At 44.2% G+C, this 14149-nt stretch overlaps 1 long non-coding RNA gene across 1 annotated transcript; it reads left to right on the top strand.

The window, feature by feature from the left end:
• The first annotated feature begins 4213 nt into the window (after positions 1-4213).
• LOC308572840 lies at positions 4214-10947 on the top strand. Its single transcript, XR_014001877.1, has 3 exons — positions 4214-4547; positions 4766-4947; positions 7892-10947. It is a non-coding gene; the product is annotated as an uncharacterized lncRNA (long non-coding RNA).
• Positions 10948-14149: the final 3202 nt, after the last annotated feature.

Here is a 14149-nt window from a genome sequence, read left to right on the forward strand (position 1 = left end):
GAAGGCAAGTAAACACCCTATAAGTAAATCAGGATGAATGCAATCATCATATAACCATCCTATAAACATATAAGGAGGAATGCTCAATAAAGACCAGATATAGGCCCCATCTGCCCTAGATATACCACTCTAAATAGTCATCACCTCCCCCAAAGGATCCTGGAAACTGTAGTTTGTCAAGGGTGCTGAGAGCTCATAGGAGATCCCTGCTCCCTTCATAAAGATACATTTCTCAGAGTTGTTTACAGTCAATTCTTCTTTCCTGGGAATTGCAGCTATGTGAAGTCACCCTACCTCTCTCTGAATCTCAGAGACTGCCACCACCTTTCTCCAACTATGGGAGAAGGTGGTACGGATGCCAACTTTCTACTCCTCACTCCCACAGGAAAGGGCAACATGGGTGGCGGTGGTAAAATGAGCTGCAGACACAGGCAAGTAGATTTAAGGAGCAGCCTGTGGTATATGCACTGGTACTTTCACTTCCTCCCTCCCCTCTCAAGTTTCCCCATTTCACTAGGGTGCAGCTCTGCAAATGCAAAAACGTGGTATTGTTTTTTCAATGAGGTAGCAAAGGGTGGAATTCTAACTCCAGATGTAGGAAGAGCACCAGAGAGAGAGAGAGAGAGAGAGAGAGAGAGAGAGAGAGAGAGAGAGAGAGAGATGAGGCACCCAAACATTAAATTCTAGAATCAGCAGAGATGGCTATTTGTTTTTTTCTGTGTAGTTAGTAGGAAGATTTCTAAGCAGGCAAAACTCCCAGTTCATCTAAACCAGTGTTTCCCAAACTTGGGTCTCCAGCTATTTTGGGACTACAACTCCCATCATCGCTAGCTAGTGAGGCATCTGATCAAGGCCTGTATTTTAAAATGAGCTTGGACAAAATACAAAGACTTATTAGAAAACAAGACCCCAAGGTGGCTGTCACCAATGGAGGCTAAGGCTCGGAAAAGACTCAATATGGAGGCCGAATGGCCGAAATATTGGGAAATAATCGAAAAAGTTGGAGACACTTGGAGACTGCAGAGTTTGGAGAAATTAAAGGATAAAGTGCGAGATTGGCTACATTATGCTCAGATTAAGGAGGTTTTTAATTTGGACAAAAAGATAGGATTCCAGGTGGAAAAATCGAAATTAGAAACAGAATTGTTAGAACCTAAGACCAAGGTATTGTCAAAAATGTACAACTTGTTGCTAAAATGGAACACTCAGGATGAAACGGTTAAATCAGCTATGATTAAATGGGCGCAGGACATTGGGTACAACATTATGTTTGCTGACTGGGAAAGGTTGTGGACCACCGGTGTGAAGTTCACGGCATGTAATGCCTTGAAAGAAAATATTATGAAAATGATATATAGGTGGTACATGACCCCAGTCAAGCTTGCAAAAATATACCATTTGCATGATAATAAATGTTGGAAATGTAAGGAGACTGAAGGAACATTCTTTCACCTTTGGTGGACCTGTCCGAAAGTGAAGGCCTTCTGGGAAATGATCTATAATGAGTTAAAAAAGGTATTCAAGTATACCTTTCCCAAGAAACCAGAGGCCTTCCTTTTAGGCATTGTCGGCCAGAAGGTGTTAAAGAAGGACAGAACGTTTTTTATGTACGCAACAACAGCAGCAAGAATACTTATTGCAAAACATTGGAAAACACAAGATTTGCCCACACTGGAAGAATGGCAGACGCAACTGATAGACTACATGGAGCTGGCCGAGATGACTGGCAGAATCCGAGACCTGGGAGAAGAGGCGGTGGAAGAGGACTGGAAAAAGTTTAAAGACTATTTACAAAAACATTATAAGCTGTATGAATGCTAAGAGACTGCATGATAGAAAACAACATGGCATCAGTAATTTAGTTGTATGATGTGTGAATAAGTGATGATTAAGAAAAGGATGAAATTTGAAGTAATATTATGTTTAAGTTAAGCAATTTAGTATATGATAAAATATTGAAAATTTGGGACATAATATCTGAGAACTATAAAATAAGATTTGAAATAAGGTAATAATTTGCCGCTTATAACTATATGACTGAGAACGCAGGAAAGGGTGATGTGAGGAAGTCCAAAGAATATGAAAATAAGATTTAAAGATAAATTGATTTTGTTGTACTTTTTTCTTTCATGCTATGTTTATTTTTTTTAAAATTCTTTGTGTTGTTTTTGTTATGGTGTATGGTGATGGTATTTTACATGTTTGTTGGTTTGTTTTTCTTTTGTTTAAAATCTGCAATAAATATTTTATAAAAAAATATATATTTTAAAATGAGCTTAAAGATATATTTGCAAATGTTTGTATGTTTCATGCCAGGCAGAAACCAGCTGGCTAAGTACTTTGGCAGTTGTTTATCTTCCTGCTCTCCTGAACAAGGGCCCTGAACAAGCCCCCCCCCCCCCGATTTATAGCAGTAGCAGGAGACAAGTTTCTCAAAGTTGTAAAAGGGAATTACAGGCTGGGAGCAAATGTTACACTGACCGTACATATTACAGAATACAATCAAGTTGCAAAAACACTAATTAAGAGTTGGTAAATAGTAAGATTTATTGTTTAACAGAAAATAGTACCATGTGCCTCCCATCAGACTCTAGCCATATTTTCCTAAGGTTTAAGGTATACTGAGAGAGTTAAAGGGCAATAAATTTTGGGAAGAGCTAATGGGAAAAGCAGCTGGCTGGGAAAGGGGGGTGTAAACTGAAGAGGCTTCTTTTGAAGCTGTTTTTACTGAGTTTCTTTTTTACTTTGCAAAGGCCTTTTCTTCTAAAAAGCTATCTATGTTATGTATGAGATTTGTTGGCTTAATGTAATTATGCAAAGGATTTAGAAAGTAAGAAATGTTAGATTCTTATTTCATTGATGGTGTGTGAGAATGTGAACCCAAGATCTCTGTTTAGATAGAATTTAATACCATGAGCCATTTGTTTTAGCCATTTGTTTTGGAATGCAGGGGCAACAGGGGCAAAAGGTGATCTGATAATTAAGGTGCCTTGTTGAGGCAAATGTAAGATATATGGCTACTTGTCTGCCATTTATGGATAGAAGGAAATATAGCTCTTTGTCTCCCATAAAAGGTAATAGGAAATGGGTGTATCTTTTATGATTGGTTCTAGCAAACAGCCAATAGGATTTTCAACCAGGCTGATTGGACAGAGGCAGCCAAAGGAGGAGCAAGGGGGCTGGGCTGAGGAAATATAAGCGCTGGCCATCAGGGCTGAAGTGGGCAGAGCTTTGGTAACCATATACCACTGTGCCTATCATTTATTTGTCTGACAAATAAATTATTATTTTAATTTTTCTATTGCTGCGTTGAATATTTCATTCCAGCTAAGTGTTAACCACAAGCAGGGTGCTACACTAGCAGGACCAGTGGTCAGGGATGATGAGAACGGTAGTCCAAAAACACCCAAGTTTGGGAAATGCTTATGCAAAGCTATGCAAGCTTTGAGATTTTGCATTTCCCCTTCAGTACGGCATTTCACGCATTCCAGTGGAATTCCACGTCTGTGAGAGCATCTTGTCACAGCTCAGACCCAGCTTGGTTTCTCAAAAAAGTGCTTCAGACACAGATTCTGTAACCCATGGATGGTGGAACTCATTGTCCTCAAGATATGGCTGGACTACAACTCCAGCATCCCTGGCGACTGGACACGCGGGCTGTGAGCTACTGCGAGGTGGAGTCTGCCAACATCTGAAGGACCACAAGTTCCCCACAAGTCCTGCTGCTACTGATAGCTGAGCTATCTTTGACCGCACTTCCAGGCAGCATCACTAGATTTCAACGGGATTAGATAAATGCAGAGAACATGCCTATCAGTGGCACAGATGAGTTGCATTGTGCTCCTCCCTCAACTGTTACCCGTGGCAGCCATTCCATCAGGTTGGGGGAGGGGAGCTGACGCCACAGGACCTCACCACTGTCTCTGCTGAAAAACAGCAATTTTCGGCTCCTCTCCAAAATTTTACCATTTCTGGTTCTCACAACAATATCTCTGTGCCTAAAAAGTCACACCTGAGCTTGTCCCTCAGATTGCGAGTCCGAGGGCAAGGTCTTGACTTTTCAATAGTTGTCGGCTACTTCGGGAGCCCCTTCTTGAGGCTGAAGAGTGGGATGGGGGAAAAATGCTCATGCTAAACAAACCGATGGTGATGATAGCCAAAAGGCTACTCTCCGTGTTCTGAGGCAGTGTTATCTCCGAATACCAGTCTTTGGGAGGCAACAGTAGGGTAGGGTTATCACCTGCACCAGGGCTTCCTGTGAGAAACTGGGTGCTGCCCTAGATCTGAATGGTTTGTGCTCTTAAATAAAAAGTGAGGGAGGCTGGGGCAGGCAACCACAGCAACGGAAGATTGAGATCAGAGGGTCAACGAGGACAACCCAGCCTTCTCCTTTCTTCCACGTCGCCGGAGTTGTCTGTAATCACAGTCAGTTTCACTTCCTCCCCACGCATTCATTCCGGCTTGTGAAATCTGACAGCTCAACATTTCTGTCTGTTTATTCGGAATTCGGTCCCCACAAGTTCAGCAGGACTTGCTCCTGAGGAAAGGTGCACAGCGCTGCAAGATCTCGTTTCAGTTCCTCTTCGATCGCCCTTTCCAACCCGCAAGGCCCAAGTGCCTCAAACCACTTCTATTCTTGCACTTCCTGGCTTTGGCCACAAGACACCCACGTGCCTGCGTCTTACAACAGCATCAAAGGGTGTTCCTAAGAATTAGGCTGCCAACTGCCAAGCCCTTTATCTGCTCTTCTTGTTTTCTTTATCAGTATTGTTTTTGCCGCAAGCTTGGAATCGTGTATTTCGTTGATGAACGACATCTAAAGGAGGAAATATGAACACTCCAGATAGAGCAGATGAAAGTTGCATCCAGTCCGCACATCCTGTTCCTCAAGGTAGCCAGCAAAATCCATCCAAGGCAGGAGCCAACCCCCAGCAAGACTTTCCACAGGTATGCTATGGGATGGAAGTTTTCAGTTCTCCACATTTTGCAGCAAATTGCATAATGGTGTTTTTTTAAAAAAATCCTCTTGGAAATTCATCAGTAAATGCCTCCTAACTAACATTTTTATGTGAAGTGTACACATTAGTACACAAAATGCACGCAATCAAATTTCCCACATATAATGGATTTTGGTATGCTATTTTCACTAACATCTTCATTTTTTACACACACCCTCCCCAATACAGGCATTGTTTTGCAAATGTTGGCTGGGGAACTGCATCAAAATGATCAGAAATGTGCAAATGCTGGAGGGTAGCTGTGTTTCGATTCACATATTCCATCCGAAAGTGCAAATGTGACGGAGTCAGCATTAAATGTGAACTGAACTGAAATCCTCCTCCATCCTTTAGGTATGACACCACTATCAGTATCACTAAAAACGTCAATAAATCTTACAAATTAGAAATTTGGACTTTTAGTATAAGCATGCACACATGAAAAGGCACCAAGTGCCTGTGAGCTTTGATGGGTAGAGGGACTTATCTATGTGGGAGGAGGGGGCAGGGCTGGCGTATATATTAAAGTGGGGGGGGGGTTGAGGGTTCTGGGTTTTTCCCCCATGTATTGCAAAAATAATAACTATTAACTAAATTCCCAGGTGTCAAAAAAGGTTATTTATGTATGCTACTACTGCGGCCCGTGTTTTGTTAGCCCCAAAATGGAAAACGAGCGAGGTCCCAACTAAAGAAGAATGGCAACTTAAGTTGACAGAATATGCACAACTCGCAGATTTAACGCATAGAATAAGAGAATAATAACATATGTTTAAAGAAGACTGGAAAACGTTTATTGAAGATATGGAAAATAATTGTGTACAGCTGAAAACGCCAGCAGCATTAAGATAAATTCAACAGTGTAAATAATGGAATAATGGAAAACCGGTTGGTATAGTTTTTTGTAAAATATGCAGGGGTATCAGATAAGCAAAATGAACCATGGAAAGAGAAGAAGGGAAATCATTGATTTCTTAAGGATGTAAAATGAGTATCTTAAATTGTAAAACAGAAAACTTAATAAAAACTATTAATAACTAAGATGCAAAAACCATGCACACACATACCCTGATGTTCATTTGGGTGCATAGCTCCTCTGATGAGCAACAAAATATTTGACCAGCATGACATTCAGCGAAAAGCTCTCCACTAATAATATTAATAATAATAACAATAATAATAACAATAATAAAATAATAATAATAATAATAATAATAATAATAATAATAATAATAATAATAATTTATTTATACCCCACCCATCTGGCTGGGTTTCCCCAGCCACTCTGGGCAGCTTCCAAAAGAATATTAAAATACTATGATACATCAAACATTAAAAGCTTCCCTAAACAGGGCTGCCTTCAGATGTCTTCTAAAAGTCTGGTAGTTGTTGTTCTCTTTGACATCTGGTGGGAGGGCGTTCCACAGGGAGGGCGCCACTACCGAGAAGGCCCTCTGCCTGGTTCCCTGTAACTTGGCTTCTCGCAGTGAGGGAACTGCCAGAAGGCCCTCGGTGCTGGATCTCAGTGTCCGGGTAGAACGATGGAGGTGGAGACGCTCCTTCAGGTATACTGGACCGAGGCCGTTTAGGGCTTTAAAGGTCAGCACCAACACTTTGAATTGTGCTCGGAAACGTACACTACCATTTGTTCCACAGCAACGCAACTCAGGGCAGGGTAAAGAGGGCGCCCAGGCACTTTCCTACACAGGTGCTGACCAGACCCAGGCCTCTTCAGCTTCAGCAAGGTTGCTGCCTTGCATGTATTCAAGACCTGGGTGGACTAGAAGCCAGAGAGCCTCTGGGGTTCGTGGGTTATTCTAGGACGATGCTGCTGACTCAGTACTGCGTTCTCACAACATAAAAGACAGACTCCCAAGCTCTGTTCAAAGACTTAATTTGTCCTTAGCAAAGCAGGACAGGAGGCCTGGCAATGCATTAATTAAAACTCGGCTCTTTTCTGTATACATAAAGGTCAACCCCGGGGGGAGATGCGGCCAGCTATTCATTACCACGTACCAAATGTGAAGCCCACATACCCTTGACAGATACATCATCTTCTCCAGTGATGATAGTGCAATAATAATAATAAAATTAATCACTTCCTTAATTATCACGAGCTTCCATAACATATTAACCATCATAACCCTGCCCCGGGCAATCACAGCATGAGAAAGACTCTAATATTTATTTAGAACACCAGTCAATTTTTAGTTCCACTCATTTAAATTTATTATTTTTTTCATCCCTTCTTTCAATATAAAATATGGTCAAGGCAGCTTACAAATAAAAGGCAAATAATAAATTTCATTGACTTGATAATATTGTAAGCAGTCTGTTACCACATAACTAACATCTTCCAGCTTCTTCAATCTGATCTCTTATTGTGAAAAGTCCAGTAAATCTCTATATGTTATCCATTGGCGATATTCTCAAGGATTCTGCTTCCGCGGGTGAGCGCCATGTTCTCCTTTCAAGCAGGTTTTTGTATTTATCCCATACTCTAAACAAATTCTTCCTGACTACATGATTCAAGAAGCTCTTATATATTTCAGCTTTACCATACCATAGACATGCATGCCAGCCAAATTTTATATTGTGTCCTTCAAGATCTAAAATGTGTGCATTCTTCAACATTATCCACTCCTTTAACCTTGTTTAAAGTTGACAAGAAAAATGGGTTTGTGATACAAAGTTCACAATTTGAAAGGGACCTTATAGAATCGTCAGGAAAGTTAATTTCCAGGATGTATAAATTATTGTTGGAGTGGGAGACAAAGGACGAGATGGTTAAGTCAGCTTAACTAGGTGAGAGACATAGGACATAATATAGAATTGAGTGCGTGGGAAAGGTTGTGGGAAAAGGAATTAAAATTTACAGCATGTTATACCCTTAGAAGGCAACCAGTCCAACAGACCACTGTACAGTGGTACCTCGGGTTAAGTACTTAATTCGTTCTGGAGGTCCATTCTTAACCTGAAACTGTTCTTAACCTGAGATACCACTTTAGCCAATGGGGCCTCCCACTGCCACCGTGACGCCGCCACACGATTTCTGTTCTCATCCTGAAGCAAAGTTATTAACCTGAGGTACTATTTCTGGGTTAGTGGGGTCTGTAACCTGAAGCGTATATAACCCGAGGTACCACTGTAGACTGTTTGGGTGGCAAAGCCAAAGCAGCCAGTGGAGGCCTGAGAACCTTAAGGACATACCAGGACCTTTCCCTGAATGTTCAGCTTTCATTGAAAATAAAAAAGAAAGCCTCTGCCCCTTTTGTTTATGATGGTGAAAAGTACAATAGGGGAGTATTTCTATCCCATCCTTTGCCAAGATGCAATTCAATTAAGGAACTCTTAACTACCTGTTCTGTCTGTTCTACAGCGATATCTTGCAACATTTTCGTCTCCGAGTTGCTGGGTTGTCAGCCAAACAGAATGTACCTGGAGTCACACCCACCTGCTTAGTGGGGTTAGCCTGGAACAGGTTTATCAAGACCAAAACACTTCATCTAAATGGGTCTTCAAGTCACATGACGGAGCACAAGAGGTCAACCCACATCATGTGACCCTGTACAAGAGCCTCTCTTGGAAAAGGCAGAGAAGAGAGCAACTAGAGCAGTCATAGGCAAACTCGGCCCTCCATATGTTTTGGGACTTCAACTCCCATCATCCCTGACCACTGGTCCTGTTAGCTAGGGATGATGGGAGTTGTAGTCCCAAAACATCTGGAGGGCCGAGTTTGCCTATGCCTGAACTAGCGATTGCAGCCCAATGCACACTTACATGAGAGTAAGCCCCAATGATGCCCAGAGGGGCTTATTTCTGAGCAAACATGTGAAGGATTGCACTTTTGAACGATTCAACTCATACAACAGATACGAGTGGCAGACACTTCCATGGAAAACTTAGAAGAGCAATCGCATTAAAGATCAATCTCAGAGGTTAACTTGGGAGTTTTGCAGATGTGGCAATTTTTTGTGTGCACTGGGCAAAATTTGTTTTTGGGGGTTGCCAGGCCTCCACCGTCGGTGGTGGGAGGGCACACACGACGGGCCACAGAATCCCTCAGTGACTTAACCCGAGTAAAAGTGCACAGCTGCATGCTGTGTCTGCACTGCCATGCAACATGCAAAGCAGAGGAGTCTCCCAGGACTTTTATCTGCTTGGCCTCGCTGGGCATAGTGAGGCAAGCAAGCTTCTGTCAATATTTATAAATGCAGCTGGCCGCCAGTCTGCAAGGCCAGTTTGCAAACATCAATGTTGCGCATGCAAATTGTCAGAAAGCACCGCCTTCCCCTGGCCCTGAGCTTTGGATGGCAGCCATTGCACAATGCCTATAAAAACCCTCTTCGATGCCTCACATTAGATAAACAGGCGGCAGCAGCACTGCTGGAAACACCGTTGGTCCAGCCAATTCTGGCATGGAAAATCCACGGTTGGTTTGGCTTGAAAGGAAAGCACGCATGTACATAGGGAGAGAGGACTTGTTTTATACCAGGTGAGACTATTCATCCATCTACCTTGATAAGCAGAGTCTCCCCAGGAGACAGGACTTTCCCATCACACTTTTTGTCCAAGATCCCTTTCATTGAAGGTGCCAGGAATTAGAAACAGGGACTCTTTGTATGCAAACTACTTACTCTACCCACTGAAATAATAGGAAATGTGTCTGGTCTCTTCTCCCATTTCCTGATCAAAACTGTCTTACTCCCCAAGCTACTAGCACCACTTTGGTGGTTGGGGTAGAATACGGACACAATGCAGGCACTGGGTTGGCGCAATGGAGCTGATAGCAGAGATGGGGGAGGGTTTGATCATGAAGAGAAAACTGGTTGACATCCCTTGCCATGCCATCGCTCCAGTCAAAATCAGAGGTTGTCTTCCAGGGGGAGACTCCAACGGTTTTGTCCCCAAAAGCACAAAGAAATATATGGCCTGTACAGTGGTACCTCTGGATGCGAACAGGATCCGTTCTGTAGCCCCGTTCGCATCCTGAAGTGAACATGCGCGTGACGTCATTTTGAGCGCCTGCGCATGTGTGAGCGGCGAAACCCAGAAGTAACGTGCTCCGTTACTTCCGGGTCGCCGCAGAACGCAACCCAAAAATATTCATCCCGAAGCTACTTCAACCCAAGTATAGGCAAAGAAAGTTGTGTCTATGGGTCAGCTTCTCAGTTGCTGCAGTGAACTGGGGAATTAATCCAGCAGCAGATTTAGAATACAGTGGTACCTCGGGTTAAGAACTTAATTCGTTCTGGAGGTCTGTTCTTAACCTGGAACTGTTCTTAACCTTAGCTAATGGGGCCTCCCACTGCCGCCGCACGATTTCTGTTCTCATCCTGAAGCAAAGTTCTTAACCCGAGGTACTATTTCTGGGTTAGTGGAGTGTAACCTGAAGCGTCTGTAACCTGAAGCGTCTGTAACCCGAGGTACCACTGTATACCGGGGCATCTTTTGTTCTCTCCTAGTTAAGGCAAAGGAGCAGCTCTTCCAAGAGCAGCTGGGTGGGGTGACAGGGCAATGATGATACTTTTGCCCCCACAAGTTCAGTGTGGATCAGTGAGGGTCCTCAGTCAGGGGTTCAAGCCACCCAGGGTCTTGGCCGGTGGAGGGAAAAGGCACTGTATGCTTCAGGGCAAAGAATCCATTCTCCCTGGAATTCCCTGCCATCTTCAGCTATGCCATCCCTGCAGTCTGAGAACCAAAGATTGAAGGCAAGAAATCAGCCTCCTGCGGCCATTGTTCCATCTAACTCCAATTGGTCATGGCTCTCTCAAGGCCACCCCTGCCCTGCCAAGCTGCTGACTTGAGAAACCAGAGGCTCTTTCTGGGCGCAAAGTTTGTGCTCCGTCTCCAAGAGATGATGACCTATGGTGAATCTCATGCCCTTAACCCCAGTCCTCCATCCCCACGCAGGAAGTAGTGTCCCTGCGACAAGCTGGAAGACAAGGTGGGAAAACTATGTCACGGCTAAAATGGCCGCTGTTTCTTTAATGCGAATAAAGCTGGGTCAGCATGACTCAGCGGTCTGCACCAAGTTGTATATATAAGTGAGAAATGTTAGTTTTGGCTGTTGGCTGGTGTTTGGGTTGGTTGGTGCTGGTGTGTATAGTTATTCAGTCGTGTTTTGCACAAGGACTTTTAAGAATAAAACTCTGCAAGGATATTCTCGTGGACTCTTTTATGCAGACAAGGGTCCGAGGACCAGGCTGAAGAGACAAAGGGAGGTCAGAACCCTTTCCTTCTTTTTTTTGCTTTTTACAAACACTGATAGGTTATGGGCCCAGTGTTTCTGAGCATGTGCAGAGTGCAAAATGACTAACAGCATTTCAGCAAGGAGCTGGTGAGTCCTGGTGGTGTACGGAGACAGTGGCTGTGCGTTGGAGCAGTTGGTGGCAAGCTGTAACTGTCTGCAGCGACGCTGGAGCGGCTAGGATCTGAGGATCAGGAAAGCACTCAGCGTCGGCTACTGGAACAGTTTGAACTGCTAGAGGACCACAGTAGGCGACTCACAGAGCGGCTACACCAGTTGCAGAGCCAGGCGGGACCTGAGGGTCAACAAAGGCAGCAGCTAGAAGCCGGTGAGTGCCAGCCAGGACCATCCAGTTGGACTCTAAAGGGAGAGTCAGGAGAGATTGCTTGAGACCCCACAGAAGGGGCTCAGCAAGCACCGGCAGAGATGGCAGATTTCCAGTCTTCCCAAGTTGTAAATATTGGGGGAGGCATCCCTTTTGAACTTCTCTCAGAAAGCAACTGGCTGAGTTGGTCAATTAAAATGCAGCAGTTGTTAAGGAGAGATGGAGTATGGGACTGTGTTGAAACTGAGGTTTTGAGATGGGACCCTGCTGAGAAAAAACGGCTAGATGAAAGGGCCCGTGCCCAAATTATGCTGTGTTTGAGCAACTCTCAGTTATTGCATGTAGCAAATGCCAGCACAGCATTTGAGTGCTGGAATTTATTAAGGGCAATGCATGTCAGAGAAACTGCTGGAACTATCATTTCTCTGACCAGAAGGCTGTTCAGGACTGTTATGAAGGAAGGTGAGAGTTTGGCAACTCATCTTCAAACGCTGAAATCTCTGTTTCTTCAACTACAGCAGAGAGGTAAGCATTATGATGAGACTGACCAAACCTACATTATCCTTTCAAGTTTGCCTGAAAGCTGGTTGCCCGTAATTAACAGCATGGAGAGTATGCGTCCCCGAGATCTGACCCTTGAGTATGTGGTTGGCAGATTGACCGAAGAAGCAGAAAGGAGGTCAGATAGACAGGCTGAACTCCAAGAGCGGAGGAGTTACAGCCGATGGGGCCAGCAGCAGAATCTGCCAATGGAGCAACGCCAAGGTTTGGACTTGGCCATAGCGGTGAGGAGATGCTATAGATGCAACCAACCCGGGCATCTCCAATGTCAATGCAGGGCAAGACTTCCAGGAGACGACATGGAGCAGAGACAGCAATCGACACAGAAACGTAAGCAGAAGGGGTTCTCTTCAGAGAAGAACACGCGTTCTGCTCAGTTTGTGTCTGCATTTTCTCGGGAGGAGAGAAAGATACCTCGAGGAACATGGTTGCTGGACTCTGGCAGCAGTAGGATTATCTGCAATAGTCGGGAGGACTTTAAGACCCTGGAGAAGCCAGCTGATGGAAAAGACTCAATTTATCTTGCTGATGGTCGTAGAAGCAAGATTGATGGCCAGGGAACATGTTTCCTGCAGTGCTTGAACACTACTCTACCAGAGACTCTGTTTGTCAGCAGTTTGGACTATTGTTTACTGTCTGTAAGCTGTTTGATTAATGCAGGGTATAGTGTTAAGTTCACGCAGGATGGCTGTCTGATAAAGAATGGAACTCAGGTATGTGGCCATGCAAAGTTCGAAAATGGGTTATATGTAATGCAGGACAAGCCTGTTAAAGCAGCCCAGGTGGTTCAGGATAATTTGCCAGTTCATAAGGGGTGTGTACATCAACTGCACAGAAAACTGGGTCACGCCAATTTCCGTGTGCTTTCAGAGATGCAAAAGGTGTGCAAGAACCTAAAAGTAAATAGCTGTAACTGTTTCCTAGATTGCAATGTATGTAAAATGGCCAAATCTAAGAGGAAGCCTGTGGCTTCTAAAAGTGACAGAGTATCTAAAGAGGTTTTAGAACTTGTCCATTGTGACGTGATAGGCCCTTTTCCACAGAAGACTGAAGGGGGCGCCAGATATGCTTTTCTGGTAATAGATGACAAATCACGTTTTAGTTGGCTGTTTTTGTTAAAGCAGAAATCTGAGTGTTTCCCCACATTCAGAGAATGGGTTGCCCAAGCTGAAAAGCTCTTCGCTCGGCCTGTTGTGCAGCTGCAAACAGATAGGGGCGGAGAATTTCTGAACAAACAATTTGGGGCATGGTTGCGACGTAAGGGGATCACTCACCGTTTGACTAACCCTTATAGCCCTGCTGAAAATGGTCTGTGTGAAAGACGTGGGGCTGTGATACAGTCAGTAAAGGACTGCCTGCTAGTGGATGCAGGATTGGGCCACAACCATAGGCTGTGGGGTGAGGCTTTTCTGACCGTGAACTTTTTGATTAATAGAACCTGGTCTAGCTCTATAAAAGATATACCATATCGTGTGTTGTTTGGGAAAGAACCAGAATGGACAATGCTCCATAATTGGGGTTCTTGGGCACATGTAAACATTCCCAAAGCTCAGCGCCAGAAAGGGGGCGCTAGAGCGCAGAAACTGCGGTTTGTGGGATACCAGTCCTATGGCAAAGGGTGGCGTTTCAATTTACGCCCAGGACGCGTGGTTCTGTCACGAAGTGCAGACTTTGCTGACCAGGACAGATGGACTGCGATCCATGCCAACCCTGATTGCCTACTGCCCCTGCAAGTAAGAGAAGAGGCTTCTTCTCAGCCATTGGCAACACAGGAGCAGAATGAGGAGGAGGCACAGATTTCCCCAAAAGATGTGGCAATAGATAATACTTCTCTAGAGGAAGAGGAAGAAGAGCCAGAGATAAGGGGGGAAGAAAAAGTAGTTGTGCCTAGGCGCTCCCAGCGTTCAAACAAGGGTGTACCTCCTCAGCGTTTGACCCTAGGAGGAGTGAGAGTATGCAATGTGAGTTGTGTGGAACCACAAAGTTATAATGAAGTCTTAGACTTACCCCCTGGGGAAC

The sequence above is a fragment of the Podarcis bocagei genome (assembly GCF_964188305.1).
Source record: "Podarcis bocagei genome assembly, chromosome: 14".
Taxonomy (NCBI): Eukaryota; Metazoa; Chordata; class Lepidosauria; order Squamata; family Lacertidae; genus Podarcis; species Podarcis bocagei.